Source organism: Haemaphysalis longicornis, unplaced genomic scaffold (genome assembly GCF_048455015.1).
Source record: "Haemaphysalis longicornis isolate Haplotype H1 unplaced genomic scaffold, Haemaphysalis longicornis Haplotype H1 scaffold_3, whole genome shotgun sequence".
Lineage (NCBI taxonomy): Eukaryota > Metazoa > Arthropoda > Arachnida > Ixodida > Ixodidae > Haemaphysalis > Haemaphysalis longicornis.
Window position 1 is genome coordinate 9,033,068 of NW_027526335.1, and position 17,024 is coordinate 9,050,091.

Sequence of the window (17,024 nt, forward strand, 5' to 3'; positions counted from 1 at the left end):
TCCGATTTTTTCAATCGGCCCCACGTTGACACGGCCACCTGCTCCTCCCCAAGATGGCGCAGACGCCGAGGAACATCGTCGAAGGACATTTAATGAGGCTACTGGGAGTTGCAGCTACCGTTAACTTTTCCTGGTCTCAAGAGGTCAGTTTTGCACGGAATAACGCCGAATGCAGGTGACTCGTCGCATGTGTTAGGTCATTTGTTATGAGTGATAAATGTGCGGACGATCCCTTCACGGACTGCTCAAACAGAAAAAAAATTCCCCCGCACCTCCCCGAAGGGAATCGTGCAGAAATGCGAATGCATTCGGTGCACCGATGAGTGTGTTGCGAGTAATGGCGTAATTAATGACGAGAGTGTGAACGTAATCATTTATTCATCAGCACCTGTTTGTGTTATCGTTGTACCTGACGGCCACAATCACTTCCTTGTGATCGCTAAAGTGCACGGTCAAAGGGTCTTTGAGAAGCATACGCGCGTCACAGTTTCGCGTAAAGACCAGATCAATGCAACTCCCGTGAATGGTAGTGGGGCACGTGTCGAAGCCGGCAGAGAGACAATGCATAGAGTGCCTGGTCTGCATGTACTCGACCAGCCACTCGCCACTCTTCTTGCGCACGTCAACGTTGAAGTCGCCAACCAAGACCAGCACCTGTTTGTGTTATCGTTGTACCTGACGGCCACAATCACTGCCTTGTGATCGCTAAAGTGCACGGTCAAAGGGTCTTTGAGAAGCATACGCGCGTCACAGTTTCGCGTAAAGACCAGATCAATGCAACTCCCGTGAATGGTAGTGGGGCACGTGTCGAAGCCGGCAGAGAGACAATGCATAGAGTGCCTGGTCTGCATGTACTCGACCAGCCACTCGCCACTCTTCTTGCGCACGTCAACGTTGAAGTCGCCAACCAAGACTATGGGGTCAGAGGGTTTGGAGCGCACGCGCACACTTTCCATAGCCGCGTCCAGCTGCGCGGCAACGGCGTCTCGAGCGAGGTTGGGCGCGAGGTACACGGTCACCACAAAGACTCCGTCTCCGGTGTAGGCAAGGGTGTACAAGTCCTTGTACGGAGACGTGTCTCGAACGGGAGACGTGGCAACGGCGTGCGATATCAAGTTCCCATACACGTTAGACACGAGACTAACACCGCAGTACTCGCCGTCCTTGCCGCTTCGAGCAAACTAGTACAGCTCGCTTCAAGCGCATGCGTTCGGCATTGAGCGCGGAGAGATAACACCTGCGGGCGCACGCCGACGGAGCACGACAACCCCCGACTAAGAAATGCATTCGCATTTACGACGACGACGACGACGACGACGACGAAGGCAGAACCAACGTTACTAGATTGGCAGAACTACGAGGCGCGCGCTCACGTGCGCTCGCGCTGGAGGGATGCAGGCGCACGCCGCTCGATGGACGCAAGACAACCCCCGACTAATAAATGCATTCGCATTTAAAAGGTGTAAATTATGCTGTGTGACATATTGTTTAAAGCAATCTGCTATTGCACCCGCGGTGATTGTACCTAAAGCTTCCGTTCCCCACGCATATTCATTGTACGTTTGAAGCTGTCCCGCATAGCGTTTTTGTTATGCAAAAAAGCCGACTTCACAAAATGCGCTTTGAGGAGAAGTAAAAACGTATTCTGAGCTTGCAGGAAAGCCATCTTTTAGCATCTTCCTCTCATTTTTCCCAGCATCAGGGTAGGCCAAAATACAAGGGAGACGACATAGTGCGAATCACCACGTGAACTTTATAAACTTCGTTCGCGGATACTTTGCGGTCTGCGGGCTCAAATTTCTGAACTACTATATGCCATGTTTCGGCTTCAGGTACAGCTCGCAGCAAATTAAACTTTGGATTACCATTTTAAAGAATGACGTGATAAATGCGAAGCGGACTGCATTTGAGTGATTTTCTACGTAGAGAAAACACCAAAGTACAGCCTCCCAGGGGCACCCGCGTAGCGTAAGCTGTCTTTCCAAGTGCAAGGTTTTCCTTGCATTTTAGATTACCTAGAGGGCCTCTCTTTTGAGAGGCCCTCTAGGTAATCTAAAAGCTCCTTTTCAAAGCCCGTGTAACTAACGATTCCTTTGAGCTCTGTATGGATAACAAGCGGATGCCACCACCAATCAATAAGTATCAGTATCACTTTGTCTTGAATCATAGGAATTATAGCCATGCAGACAGGCTTAACATAAGGTAATCAGTCATTTATTGCGATGCATACGCCTGCTGAAAGTATACACATGCACGCGCATGTGCTCATAACTGCACGTAGTGTGATGACAGTGTGCACGCCATAAACTCCATCTCTATTTCACGCACGCACACGCATGCACACACAGCGCCCCGTGCATATAGTACGGCCAAGCACGTAAGATTAGCCCTTTTCCAAACAAGGACGCGCACAAAACGAGCGGCAAACTTTGAGACGAAGTTCAAGTAAGCCTAAATTTAGCGACGACGATCACGCACCGAACAGATCAGATCCAACCCATTTTGCTCACGCGCCCACAGTACTCCGTGCACACGCTCGCAGACAGAACACAAGCAGGCCGCCAGCAATTCCGCGAAATTAACGAAAGACGGATCGGGGTCCTCTGTGGGCGCGCTTCCATAATTCGTGACCCGGGCAGAGCGATCGTCGCATGCGAGTCAACGAGGAAGAGCAAAAGGGGCGCCTGAGATGAGGGAGAGGGCGGGAGCGGGCTGTTGACTCGGCTCACCATTGCTGCAGTCGCCGATCACCTGCGCCAAGTGACGTCACGCGGGCCCCCCGCCCATGGGGCAATGACGTCACGTATGACGCCTCCCGGTGACGGCAACGGGCGATGACTATACAGCAGAGACCAGATGGGCTGGAGAAGGCGGCCCCGTTGCCATTTATAGCCGCTCTCCGATGAGGGCCGACTTTAGAGAAGCCGTCACGTCTTCGCGGGGCATTACAAGGGGGTGTGTGCCTTCCGCAAATCTTGCGAGGCGTCGACCGCGGGGCTGATTAGACCTTTCTGTGCGTCAGCGTAAAGTTAAAGCCTCGTTTGGTCCTTTTTTTCTTTTTTGCTTGTTGCTACGTTATCTCTTGTTCTGTTTTTGTTTTCGGTTACGTTGCAGCTACAACAATAACGGCGCATTATCGCCGCTGCTGCTCCTCCAGCGTTACCCTTGCGCTACGCCTACATTCACCTGGGCGCTCCGTGGTTGCAAGTGAAAATGTTTGAAACAGTGTTCTTTGGGGAAGCCTACCTTCGCCGTTCGCCCATCCATCCCCATTATTTCGGCAATTGAAGTAAGTAATGCGAAGCCAGAAATAGTGTAGTCTACCACCACGACTGCGTGTCCTGATCATGGTGAGTGAGATACACTTAGAATCACGAGCTGGAAAGCATATCCCTCTCTCTCCCCTGCACCCGCACTCACTCACTCACTCACAAGAGAGGGCGCCTACGGCTCAGCAAGCGCGCGATTGCTCCTCTCACTGGCGCTTCTCCGGCGACCAATCAGCGTGCGCCGTGTGGCAAGAGAGGGAATTAAAATCTTCGAATACACTTATACACTGCATGCTTCGCCCCTTCCCAGATTTCACGTTAGTGGAGATGGTCCATCTTTTTAATATTGTTCCGTCTCACCAGGAGTTTATAAGCTTGTGTTGATATTTGCGCCGAATAACGTCACATGCAGATGACCCACCGCTGCACTCGTCCCTCGTTCAGTGGTTATCCGTCATAAATGCGCCGACGATACCCTCTGGGCTTGCAAAAGGAAACGACCTTGGCAGACATTTTCAAAGCAATCTTCAAAGCAATGATTATCAAAGCAATCTGCTCTTGCTCCTTCTTAAAAGTTTCCGTGTCCACAGTGTACGCTGTTCGTGTGATTATTTGCGTTGAGCAAACGAGCCAACTTAACAAAAGCGCCGCATATACAGGGTGTGCCAGATATCAAGCACCAAGGTCTTAAAAAAGAGCAATGGCCTTACTTGAAGAAAACCTAGTGCATAATGTTTCCAGTACAGTGGACTGTCGGGCAGTAAATTTTTTCGTTAGTTAGATTCAAATAATCATTTGTTATTAATTATATACCTCGAGAAATATTGTCCCAATCATCAAGGTGTCCATAAGGCACTTGTAGGGACCCACGAGAGCCACCTAACTGCGATATTTTCAGCGACGAACTTGTTGCCTACTCATTTATTCTGACTGATAAAGAAATCCCGCGAAAAATTAAAAAAAAAAATACCACGTGACGGCACTTCCACCTCCGTCGTAATGTAGCGCCCTCGAACAAGCTGATTGAAAGCAACTGCTTTGCCTGTCACATGCCCGAAAAGACAGCGCATCACCTTGATAATGGCATTGAAGGTGCAGCAACAGCAAGTTTTGTCTGCTTAGGAGCGGTTTGTTCCTGTGAAGTTCGCCCCGCTCTTCTGTTTCTTACGACCGAGATCCTCTTGATAAAAAAGGCCCCTGGCTAAAGCAGTAAACGCGCCGCTGTAACCAATGGCGAAATGCGAAAAGCAATGAAATAGACATACAATATTTATCCCAGCTCTGCTCGGACCACGTCGAAATAGTACATCCGCGGCTACATTTCGTGGCAGAAACTGGCTTGGGTCCAAAGCCAAATTACAGTGAAGGCGTTATTTTTTGGGAGTACGTGCTGTAAAATACGTTTGTGACAAAAATAAAACACAATAAACACACAGGGAATCTATCCACGTGTAGAGAAAAGGCCAAACCTATGTGTTCAATAAATTTAATGCATTCCACTTAAAAACTTGCCGATTTGGCCATAGGGAGGCCTGTACAGAACAAAGCAAAACATCACATTTTAGTGCTCCTTAATAACTGGTGCATTCGTACGCGCTGTTGGTCGTTAGGTACCGCCTAGTGGGTGTGCTCGAGTAGATCTCCTTCTGCAGCTACGCAGTACTGAGCCCGCTTTATCACATCGTCAGTGGCTTTCTTGATGATAGAAGGAGGGATTGTACTGCAGAAACCCGTTATCCTTGCCTTGAACTCATCTGACGTCTTCATCTCGGTCGTGTAAACATGATCTTTCACGTAGCCCCAAAGAAAGACATTCAGTGGCAAGAGATCGGGTGACCTAGCCGGTAAATTTACTTGCCCGTGGCGTCCAATCCATTGTGTTTGAATAGTCGCAACAAGACAGTTTCGTGCTCGACTGCTGCTGTGTGCTGGCGCCCCACCTTGCTGACGCCACATAAGTGGAAGACATGACAGCGGTATTTAGCCGAGGCACCGATCAACCGTTCCTTCAACGATTTCGCACACGTAACGCTGTCCGGTCAACGTCTGGTCGAAGAAGATTGGGCCAATTATACTGCCAGCGTAAATTCCACACCACGCATTGAATGACCACTGGTACTGCTTCCGAGTGCGCTTTAACCAGCGTGGATTGGAGTCGCTCCAATATTGCGCGTTGTGCAGATCTACCTGGCCGTTTCTACAAAGATTGGCTTCATCTGTCCACATTACGTTGCTAAGGAAGTCCGGTGACTCTTCAGGTTTAGTGAGTATCCGATTTGAGAAATCCAGACAATTCTGCAAGTCCCTTTCTTCCAAGCATTGGTGCAGGCTAACGTTGTACGGGGGTAAGTCCGAGTCCTTTAGAATCCTCCTAAATGACGACTTGGAAATTTGTGCCTGGGCGGCCACTTCTCGCACGCTCGCTTGAGGGTTCGCAGCAATAAATGCAAGAACATCCGCGAAGCCTTGTACTCACAGACGGAGTCCTGTGCTGCTGTTGTTGAAAGAGCCGGTTTGTCTCAGGTTTTCATAATTTCAGATGATTGTCGATGCGTTGGGTTCACCGCCAAGCTTGTTTCCAAACGCTTCGCTGCACAGAGCACCCACGTGACGTGGGATGTCACTGCTCGCGCTATTGTATTGAGCGCCTACTAAAAGAAGCCTACCATTCGGGCTCTGTAACCTCGATGTAGAATACTTAGTACTGGCGCTGGCGGCCTGGATTCGAGCCCCAGCAGGGCTATCTCGTAGTGTTTTTTTTCAATTGCTTACCTCTTCTTTCTAAAGTGAATTTTTTTCTCAACAGAAATCTAGATGTTGTTTTTGTCAATAACAGTGATTTGGTATGTATTAGGTCTCTTTAGGTTTGAGGCGCAGCCAATGACGACATTTAATTACCGTTCTGCTAGAGCGAGCGGACATGTCTCATGCGTGCTCTGTGCAGCGAAGCGTTTGGAAATACGCTACCGCCAAACTTCCATGATTGATAGATCTTTGAGGCCTTTCTCATATTGCCATTTGCGGTTCCCAAGGCAAGAATCATGTTCGCCTTCTGCTCATTAGAAAAAGGCATGGGCATTGGGACAATGTAAAACGCGCCTTTAGACTACTGAGTTGATTTTTTCGATTCTTTTTTGTTGGGACAGGTTCTGCGGCGAAAAAACGAACCGCCCGTGCACTCAATCTACGCTAAGATAACCGCTATCACATCTCGTTTCCAAGGGCCCTATTCTCGACTGCACAAATTGCCGGCAATTCAGGCAATTTTCCGGAAGTCTTTTCTGATTGGCTTTCAATTTTGGTCACGTGCTTCCGGTTGACAAAGCGGTTGTGTGTGCTGTCGTCATTTTGACGTTTCATGTCGTTTACGGACACCAGTTCTAAAGTTTGCCTTATTTCTCGTTACTAAACGCGCACAATTCTTGGCCGGCAATGAAAAACCAGACTAAATGCAGCGGGAATGACAACGTAAGCCTGTCTTTGCTATTCAACAACAATACTGCTTGTAATACACACCCCCGCTGTGATTGGCTGAGAAGGCGTGACGTAATTTAAACAGTTGGCGGGAACGATTACGTCATGCATTGGCAACTTCAGCCTGCGTAAAAGTGACGTAATGCTATGTAACAGCTTGAAAATGGCGGCTGTTTTTGTCGCAAAATACAAGCAAAATAGGGCAAAATATTGCCCCGGCTTACGGCGCCGCGAAAGGTGCGGCAATTTGCAGCAGGCGCAGTTTCGCATGCGCGCTGTTTAAAGCATGTTTCCTACCGAAACAAATTATAGTTTCAACTGCTTCCAAGTCAGCGATCATGGAACATACAAATAACATGCAGTATTTTGCTTTTATGTTTGGGAATGAAATAAAAATTATTTGTTTGACGTAACCGCAACATAAGAGGGCAGTACAAGCCTCTCCATGACAAAGAGAACCCAATGCATGGCATTTGTCCATACTTGTCCTAGTAAGCTGTTGGGTCACATGATCGAACTCAAGAGAAAAATAACAATGAAAAGTGACTATTTAGTTCATTACAGCGCTGACTGCAGTCGCGCTTGACGAATGAGTGAATCGGCGACATCGGTGCGCTCCGCGGTTATCAGGCGTAGCGCTTCGCTGCTCTTATATGTCATAGAAGCGATGGTCGCGGCCGTCGTTTTCTGTGATCACGCCATAAACTTGTAACATAGCAGCAGACGATGGCGTGGCGGCGGTGGCGGCAGGGAAGGTGATAACGCAACAAAGCTTGCATTGAAGCAGAGAGCCCAGCTATGTAAATAAAAGCGATTGAAGGAAATAAATAGATACGGTAAAAAAATTGGGTGATGTTCTTTAGCTCGACATCCGCCTTTCGCTCGCTTTTGGATCAACGTTACTCGATCGCCTTGTGGTGTTGGCGCCAAATTTGACCTCCAGAAATGTGTTTTAAGTGCGAATGCACTTTATAAGCGACCCCAAACCTTCCTCCGCCGGCGGCGGCGGCGACGGCGGCGTCCGCAGTCCTCCTCTCTATATAAAAAAAAAAAAAAACAGCATCCGGCGCCAGGTTTCGATCCGAGGACTTTGCGACCGCAGCGCGACGCTCTACCGACTAAGCCACGGACGCGACGCTGATATCAGTGTTAGTAACGCGCCTTATATCTTTAACGCATTCAAACTACGTCGTCAGCGGCGTGCGTTGGCGACTCAGCGGCGTTATAGCGGCTTGATAACTGCGTGGTGTACACGTGATACTACAAACCCGATGGAAGAGATGGAAGAGAAGGCGGCGAGGCGGTGGGCTGCGGGGGCCGAGCGCAAGCGCCGCAAGCGGGCCGACAACCGTGCATTCGCACTTTCACATTCTCCCCCTCGGGGAAATGCGGGGGAATTTTTTTCTTGTCAGCCTCAGCTACCGTCTTAATTTTTATAGTACATGCCAAGTGTTTTTATATCTTTCTTGCACAATATTTGATACCTTGGTTGCGATCTTTATGACTGAATCGTCAAATTACACTGCATGTCGTCATAGCTATAGGTGCAGTACGTCACTGATTGCTTACGTCGTGCTTACGCAAAAAAAACATGGGCGAAATGCCGGCAATTTGTGCAGTCGAGAATAGGGCCCCAAATGACATAATACGCGACGCGTTGCTTCTGCTGGTCCACATGAGGCAGATAAAGCAAAAAACTCGTTCGCGATTTTTTTCGTTCCTTCTTTTGTTTATTTCGTTCTGGCTAACTAAGAGGACGCTTGTTCAAGGACGCTACTTGACGATGCAGGTGGGAGCGCCGTCACGTGGTACTTTTCATATTTCGCGGGGTTTCCTTATCAGTCGGAATAAATGAGTAGGCAATTAGTCCGTCGCTAAAAATACCGCAGTTACACGTTTGTAGTGGGTGCCCACAAGAGCTTCATTTACACCTTAATGATTAGGACAGAATTTCTCAACTTAGATAAAACATATAATTATTTAATCTCATTAACAAAAAATTACTGCCCCCTAGTGCACTACTGTACGGGAAACATTATGCACTAGGTTTTTCCTCGAGTAAGGCCATTACTCTTTTTTTAAATCTTGCTGCATGATAGCTGGGACACCCTGTATATTCTACCCCCACAGACGCACACAGAGCGCGTGCGCCCACCAGCATACACGCTCACGCAACGTACCAATGAATCGGAGAGCGTCGCTGTCTCATTTGCTTGAAGTTTCCCCCATTGGTATCTTAAAATGAACTAACACCCACATTGAATTTAGAAATCAGTTCTCACATGCTGTTTTAGCAATGCTTTCCTCCCGAACACTGCTCCTACACCACCGCCATCTGATCCTGCCAGGCAATAGCTCGACATTCTTAGCGCTTGATTTGATCGATAAGTGGTTCATTCTCACTTTCTTTTCACGCCACTGTGGTGCCAGCACACGTGGATGCACGACGTGGCAGGAAGTCATTTCCGGCATGTCAACCACTCTTGGAATGCGCCGCAGTTTATCCTTTCATCCCACACACGCCTGAAATCTCGAGCGCTTAAAACGGGGGGATGTGACAGTGATGGACAGTTTTGACGTCTCGTACAAATGGATCCTCCCCGCCGAGTGTAGCGCGCTATGAGGCCCCATTCCGCCACAGCAAACCAGAGCAGGCAGAGAGGTTGCTTCGACAGAGCGCCGGGCACCTGCTCCGGCTAAATGTTCGCACGCGCCTTTTCAGTAAGTGAATGACCACTTGGGGCCAAACGCCTTAAGATGCCGGAAAACTTTCGGCGTGGTTGATTTCTTCAGCCAATCACGTAAAACTGCGTGACAAATCAGCCTCGCCGGAAGTTTTTGGGACCCCTAGGATTTAGCACTCAAATCGAATCAAATCAAATCAAATCATTTTTATTTCCAGTATCAAAATGACACTGGAGGGAACACAGACAAAAAGCCAGTAAGTCTTGACAAGGACAGCTCCCCTTTAACAATAGCATGCAGTCAATATATTCTGACATATAGCAGCATGTGCTGAAAAAAATCGATTGTACAGGTAAAAATTGCTAACACTCTTAAAGTTACATCTGTGCACCAAAATAAAACAAGCAAAAGAAAAAAGAGCACATACAGGAAGTCACAATTTCATCAAAGCAAAACGCCATAACGCTATAGCACAGCAAAAACGCGGAGAAAACACAGCCCCTCAAAAATGGGCTCTATCCCAGAAGAAGAAATATGTTGCAGTGAAATACAGAGAAATGCAAAACTAAAGAAACACCGCAAGCCCAAGCACGCAACAAATCGTCACCAAGAAAAATTTCAGAGTGACACTGCAGGCAGTAAATTTATGTGCCATATTATTTGCGCACTAACAAATCGTGGCGGTGTTCAGTAAAATAGGCAATTGATAAGAAGACAGCATCTGCGACCATAGTTCGTCCGTGCTTGTGGAATTTTCCACAGCTCATTAACACATAAGTCACGCACGTTTTCTTCCAATGTAAGGTGGGACAACTGGGTCAAAAAGGCATCATTGCATTTTACGCCATTCTGATATCGTTTCAGAAGGACCATGTTGTAAAATTCGTGTACAGGATGCCGGTTTAAATGCCGGAAGATTGACGCGCTGACACTGCACATGCGATGAGGCACGCCATAGTGGAGGGCTCTGGATTAATTTTAACCACCCGGGGATATTTAACGTGAGTCGAAATCTCGAACACAGGGGCGCTTTCGCTTTTCGCCTCGATCAGAAAAGAGGCCACTGCGACCGGAAATCGACCCCGTGTCCTTGAGCTAAGCAGCACAACTCCTTAGCCACTCAGCCACCGCGACGGGTGGCCCAGAGTGGCTCAAGTTACGCAGAGTAATCCTGAAGTTCGCCATCATATGAACGCATCTCATAAGCGATAGATATTAAGAGAAATCATCGTTCACAGCAAGACAAATTGTGATGGGAGATGTTTATAACTCGCTCTTTCCAAGTGAAAACGGGGCAAAAGGCACCGTAATTTTTCAATATTTTTTAGAACTGACTGTATTTAATGCATTAATAGGCCCGCCGGCCACGACTGAATGTGCCTGTTCCTCGCGTGTATTTTGGGGGGGACAATTTTTACCTTCAGACGAAGGCGCTGTTTCGCAACTACACTGCGAACCACATCCGCGTCTACAGAATGACGCTTCTATTTCAGCAAGGTGAGAAGTTGGGCGAGTTGTTTTTATGCATGATGACACTGATGCATTTGATACATTATGAGCTGGTTTTGATACATACATAACGCTTCTATTTCGTCAGCGATGCCTCTTCAGTGGCGCGGGGCCCGTAGTGTGTTCAGGACGCGTTGCACTGTCGTCCACAGTCTCAGCTGCCGCAACGCTTTACCCACCACTTATCGTTTCCTCCTGCTTTGGTGGAAGGTTTTTTAGTCACGACTGTTGCATTTCTTTAAAAGCTTAAGGCAGCGCTGAAGTTCTCCACATTTGTTTAAACAGGTTTTCGGTAGAAGTTCTGAGATATTCCACGCCAAAATCAACTCTTATGTTCCTGTTAAGCCTGTGGGCGACTGTACATATCCTCAGTATCTGATGTTCGATAATCGATACTTTCATTTCCTTGGAACTGAGGCTCTCTAGAACTCTTACCCTAGAACTCTTAAGTGGCTGGAAAAGATGAAAAGGCGGGCTACATTAAGCTTGTTGCTCCACCGTTACACCCAGTAAACAAAAGTTTAATTTGTCATACAGGAGCGAGCATCACCTCCCCGCAGTCTATAATTAGTTTATCTATCAGCCTTCCCCTGGGGATGGGCATCTGGAAAGTAGCTCCAATCACTTTACTTATCAGCCTGTTCAGCCGAAGTTCGGTGTCATCTCTCTCTCTCTCTCTCTCTCTCTCTCTCTCTCTCTCTCTCTCTCTCCTCTCTCTCTCTCTCTCTCTCTCTCTCTCTCTCTCTCTCTCTCTCTTCTCTCTCTCTCTCTCTCTCTCTCTCTCTCTCTCTCCATAATCAAATATATTTCTCGTCGTGAACTAAGACTATCTGTGTTAGACACATTATTAACCTCCGATTGAAGTTTCTGAGCGAGACAGCAGCTACAGCGAGATATGAAAATCCTCCACTACATCGCGCCTCATCGCCTTTGTAACGTCGGCGCGTTGAACCTCATAATCAATCAAATCGGGATATGAAAATGTTTTATCGTACACCCAGCTCTTACGCCTACACAGATATATTATTCATTTATTTAAAGCATTCTGATAACCATTTGTGCATCGCTTGGGCATGGCATTTGGAATCGGCCGTTTGTGAAAGATGGACAAGCTGCTATAAAATTGCGCCACAAGTTTTTTTGTATATTTTGCTTTTTGCGCAAAATATTTGTTGTGACAATAAAAATTTTAAAAGCTACCAGATTGCTGCGTAGGACAAAAAAGGCGGCTGCATACACTTAGGAGCTCAGTTTTTTTTAACTATGCATGCATACATACTGTTTGAGACAAGCAATAGCTCCGCACCAGCAGGGTCGACAGTCACAAGACATTCAATTATTCAAAGAGGTCCGCCTTGCGCGGTGGAAATAGAAAGGCTTATGTTGACGTCAATTGTGCTGGCCGCGGGAAACCCATGGCGCACCGCGTTTAGTGGCGTGTAGACACAACCCCGCAGTTCTGCAATAGGAATTGCAGATTGCGCAGGATTCTAGCCTTTGGTGGGCTAATTTCGAGTATGAACAAATTTTCGAGACATGCGGTGCTTGAGGAACGTGACAAGAAAAGACGAAAGGATGCATCGAAATACGACGGTAGTTAGTCGGCGAAGCGAAACGTCAGCTCCAAACGCATTCTCGAAAACTTAGTCGCGGTCGTCCATCATTCGCAGGCTTAAACGAGGGAACGAGTCAGGTTATCGCATACCAATGGTGCTCATGGGGCTGGGAACTAGGTTTCTTTCTTTTCCTTTTATGTCTTCGCCGGCTGAGCGCTACACCCCAGCGCTTATACAGTTGCGGATAGGGACGACGTGACTTGAAATGGAACAACGAGATTCAAATGGCATACGACGTTGCGCTGACATGATTGAGAGGACATTTTCAGGTGTTGCGCGGAGGCACTTTCCGTTTGCAGTTCACCTAATGACTCGGTCACTGTCTACATCTGCGAGGCGGACAGCAACAGTGCTTGATTTGCAAGGGCAGCAAAACCCCAACGGACCTGTCGTCATACCGCCATAACTCTCCTGCAATCATGGCGCGAAGGTGTACGAGCTAAGGTGAATTCGACGCACCGTGCCTTGTTTCGTCGTCACGTCTTTCAATTAAGCCATATCTGTTTCGAATGAGCTTCGCGCGCTTGATTTGAAGCAGCCCCCGAAGAACTTCGGCCGGCAAAGCAATTGGCGTCGATGCAGACGACGTATGCGCCTACTCGCATTAGAATACTTCGGGCAACAATCACGACCTTCGAGATTACGAATCGCCATGCCGGAAAATTTTGAGTGCGGGAGTTTGAAGATGGAAAGGCTAGAAGCTGTATAATCAGGATCGCTTTCTTACTGCTGCTCCCGACATTATACAATTGAGGAACTGTCGACAGCCTCATTCCCGGCCATTAATATTGATGAAACGCGCGGTAATTGGAATCGAAATTTCTTCCAGGATGCTTCGTTGCTCGAGGTGCAATTAGTTTGGTGCAATGAGCAGAACAAAGTAAGGCCGAAAGAATCATAACAAAAACGGGGGCACACTGATCTGTGATCAAGTTAGGGGCTGGTGCAGCTGTAGCAGTATCAGTTTGATTTCGGCCAGGAAAATGAGCGAGATACTTGTGCCCGCTTCAGAAGGGCACAGGCGGACTTCACCTTTATTTAACAACGACAACGACGAACGCTACAAAATATCCCGGTCAAGGTAGAACAGCAGGAGAGAGAACACGCAAATAGCAATGTAAGCGTGTGAAATTTACTTTGAGATATTTTCAAGAAAAGATGCCTAGGACGGATTGCGCCATTTTGATTCAGTATTGGCATGCAAGCAGGGTTATTTCTTTTACATTTTAACTCCATGTTGCAGACGTCAGCAATGTCACACGTAAAGGAAGATATAGTTTTAAGATAAGTAATTTATTTTTGTTTATAGTCTTAATTTGGCTAAAAGGCACCGCACAGTGCGAGAGCCATTGTTCGCCTTGTGTATAAAATGCCTGTTCCGACCGGTCTGCTTCCAAACAAGGTCCGTGCTGCGATTCTTCTGTTAACCAGTCTGTTGGAAGCTTTCACTCGTTGCCACTCTCCTGCCTGGTCGTGACTGTTGCGGCTCACGATCAGCCCCGGTGGCTCTGGCGATTCTGGTGCGGCAGGGAGGAAGTAAAGCTCCGTCGCTATGAAAACGTGGAGTGGCTCAGCCGTGAACCAGGTTGGCGCGCCGTCGAAGAGAGCGCGAGGAAGCTTCAGGGGGGCGTCGCTCGTGTATTGGCTAGCGCGTGGGCGCCGTAGGGGCAGTTGGGGTGGCTGCTCTAAGGAGATTCACAGAAGCTGAAATCCGCGAGGAAGCACGGGCTCTTTACACAGGCAGAAGAACGAATACCGCAGTGATCGCACGGAATAGGCAGTCCCGAAGACTTCGTCTACACAACACCGATGTATCGTGCTGAGAAGCAGAAGACCTATGCAGGTGCAGTGTTCTCGCAATTGAAACCTATCATAATTGCAACAAAGCAACGTAAATTCTATCGCAATAAAATGTAATATTATCGCAACTTGTGTAATATCATAAAATATTGAATTGATGTCGCCAAAATGTCACCGTGCGGTACCTATGTTTTCTCAATATCGTCGTCTCAATTGCTCAGTTCCTCTTAGTTTTCGCATTACTGGAATTAGTAATCTCTTCCCGATTTTCGGTAAGCCACTAAAGAAACTACTGTGCGCTCGACAACAATATTACCGTCACAAATAATGGCATCAACAAATTAAATGCGCTCACTGACCAATTCAAAAGATGACAGTCACAATCTAGTTTCCAAAGCGTGTCTGATATTAAGTGCGAAGGCACTTTATAAGCGACCCTGAATTCCGGTGACCGCCGTCCGTGCACATAGCAACAGCTGCGGGTGCGCGCGCTCCTCGTCTTCCTTGGCAACGGGGGGAGATGGGCGCGCGCTGCCTGGCCGCTGACATGGCACATACCCACGTGGGGGATTGGCCAGGAATCGGGCGTGAGAAGGGCTAATGCACCCGCTTAAAGGAGTACTGACACGAAATTTCAAAGCTGAGATCCGCTCTAGCAATCAAGTACAACGACAACACAAATAGGTGTCTGTGAATAAATGCATCTTTCTTTCTTTGTAGTTGTGTATGTGTGTGTGATCTCTCTTTCGCAAACATTACCGAACCGCGCAAATTCAACTCCTGCATTCGCACTTTCACATTCTTCCCCTCGGGGAAATGCGGGGAAATTTTTTTGACTTGATAATGGTGATAGCACACTTCATTTTGTAATGGGGTACACGGCTAGTCAATCGCGCTGACTAAGACTTCTGGAAATAAATTTCGAAAGAGCTGACATCCTTCGGGATATCTTTTGGGATAATTGAAATTACCCAAAAAGTTTGCGAGTGGCAAGTGCGATTACTTTCAATTGCGTGGAGCTTAATATATTCCGTACGTCTGCTAAGGAAGGGAGAAGGCGCAAGGAAGTGAATAGTATGGCTGACCAGCGCTTATTTATGGTTCACCGTGTATTATATATTCCTCTTAATGGCCGTGCATCATATTCCCGCATAACTATAACGCAGCCGATAACGACTACTTAATGGGATCCTTCCGTAGAAGAACAAAAAAAAAACAATATTACTTGGCAAACGCAATTGAGACAACAGCTTTCAGAGCCTAAGCTGCTTTTGCTTTATTTGTACAATGAAAACTACCTCGAAAGTGGCCCCTATACATTAAAAAGGGGTGCAACCTGTTGATTGGTTTGGTTGATTTAGCTGAGCCAAGCGTGACCAGCGGCGCCATTCATACAGTTTCGAAAGCACTCTAAACCGAGGGGGAGCGATGTCGGGCCTCATAAACATCCTTAACTGTCCCCTCTTCCTCCTACCCTTACCTCTCGCGGTTACGCCCATCCTACAACTTCATGCGTTTCGGCCCTAACGACCCCGCGACCGTAATAGCAAGCAATAGAACTGGAACGGTCCGGGCACCACGACGTTAGACGCGTCTGCACCACTCTCTAAACGCAGCAGACCCCGTTTTGCGTGCACGCGTACTTTGTATTACAAATCACCAGCTGGCACCAAAGCGATAGCGTGGCTAAGCTAACGGTTAATCACTGCAAAAGCTGTGTGGACGTAGCTGGCGGACACCTTCGAAAAGATATTACAAAGTGGGGCGTGTAGCAAAAGAAAGAAAGGTTTGTCGAGTTTATAGATTTATTGGAAACACTCTAGGCGGGGCTAGCAGATGCAGTGAATCAGTCAAGTGCAGGTTACAGGACCATTAATGAAACCACCCATGGCGATTTTGAGCGTATACTATAGGATCGTCTGGGATGACGGTTTTCAAGGCTAAAAGGGTGTTTCACACTTAAGGATACTTAGTTTTAGAAGTGAACCAATCCTCGTACATATCAGTGCAGTAGTACGGTAGCTTTGAGTTTGGATGCTTTGAGCGCAACTACGCAGGGAGCCGAAAAAATGTGTGTCCATTACAACAAAATAAGGTTAAGAAACACTGTGATACAGGCAAAGACGCTAACAGTTCTGGGCAACTGAAAATTTGGGCAGATAAAGGTTTGTTTTGCAGAAATACAAAAATATTACGAGGATAGATAAGCGCTTCTTACGATGTAGTGAATACGAGAGCATTAGCGTCCAACTGCTGAACGTTGCAGTGAATACCTGGACTCAGCGGCATCAAAGGTAACCAAAAATCCGACGAAGCGGCCCATAAAGGCCTTCTTTACCGGAAATACCGCAAGGTGTATTTCACGAAAACAGAAGCTTCTTCCATGGCTCACCACTTTGCGGTGACTGAAAAAAGCCGTCTATGGAGCAACTTACGAAATACTCGCGGCTTTTTGCCCTCTATTGACCCAGAATTGAAGTCCAGAATCCCGAGACAGCTTCCTCGTAACCTGGAGACGTTGTACCATCGTCTACAGCTGATCTGTGCGTACACAAATAGCTACGTATTTCGCCTTGGAGCGACGCCAAATCCGCACTGTGATAATTGTGCTTGTGTTGAAACAATTGAACACATTTTATTAGAATGTGCGGCCTACATTTAATGGAGATCC

The 17,024-nt window shown here is 47.5% G+C and overlaps 1 protein-coding gene across 3 annotated transcripts in view; it reads right to left on the reverse strand.

Moving 5' to 3' along the window:
* The window catches only part of Tsp74f (Tetraspanin 74F), a 362,176-nt gene that overhangs the window by 127,328 nt on the left and 217,824 nt on the right, over positions 1–17,024 (reverse strand). The gene's annotated exons all lie outside the window — the stretch shown is intronic.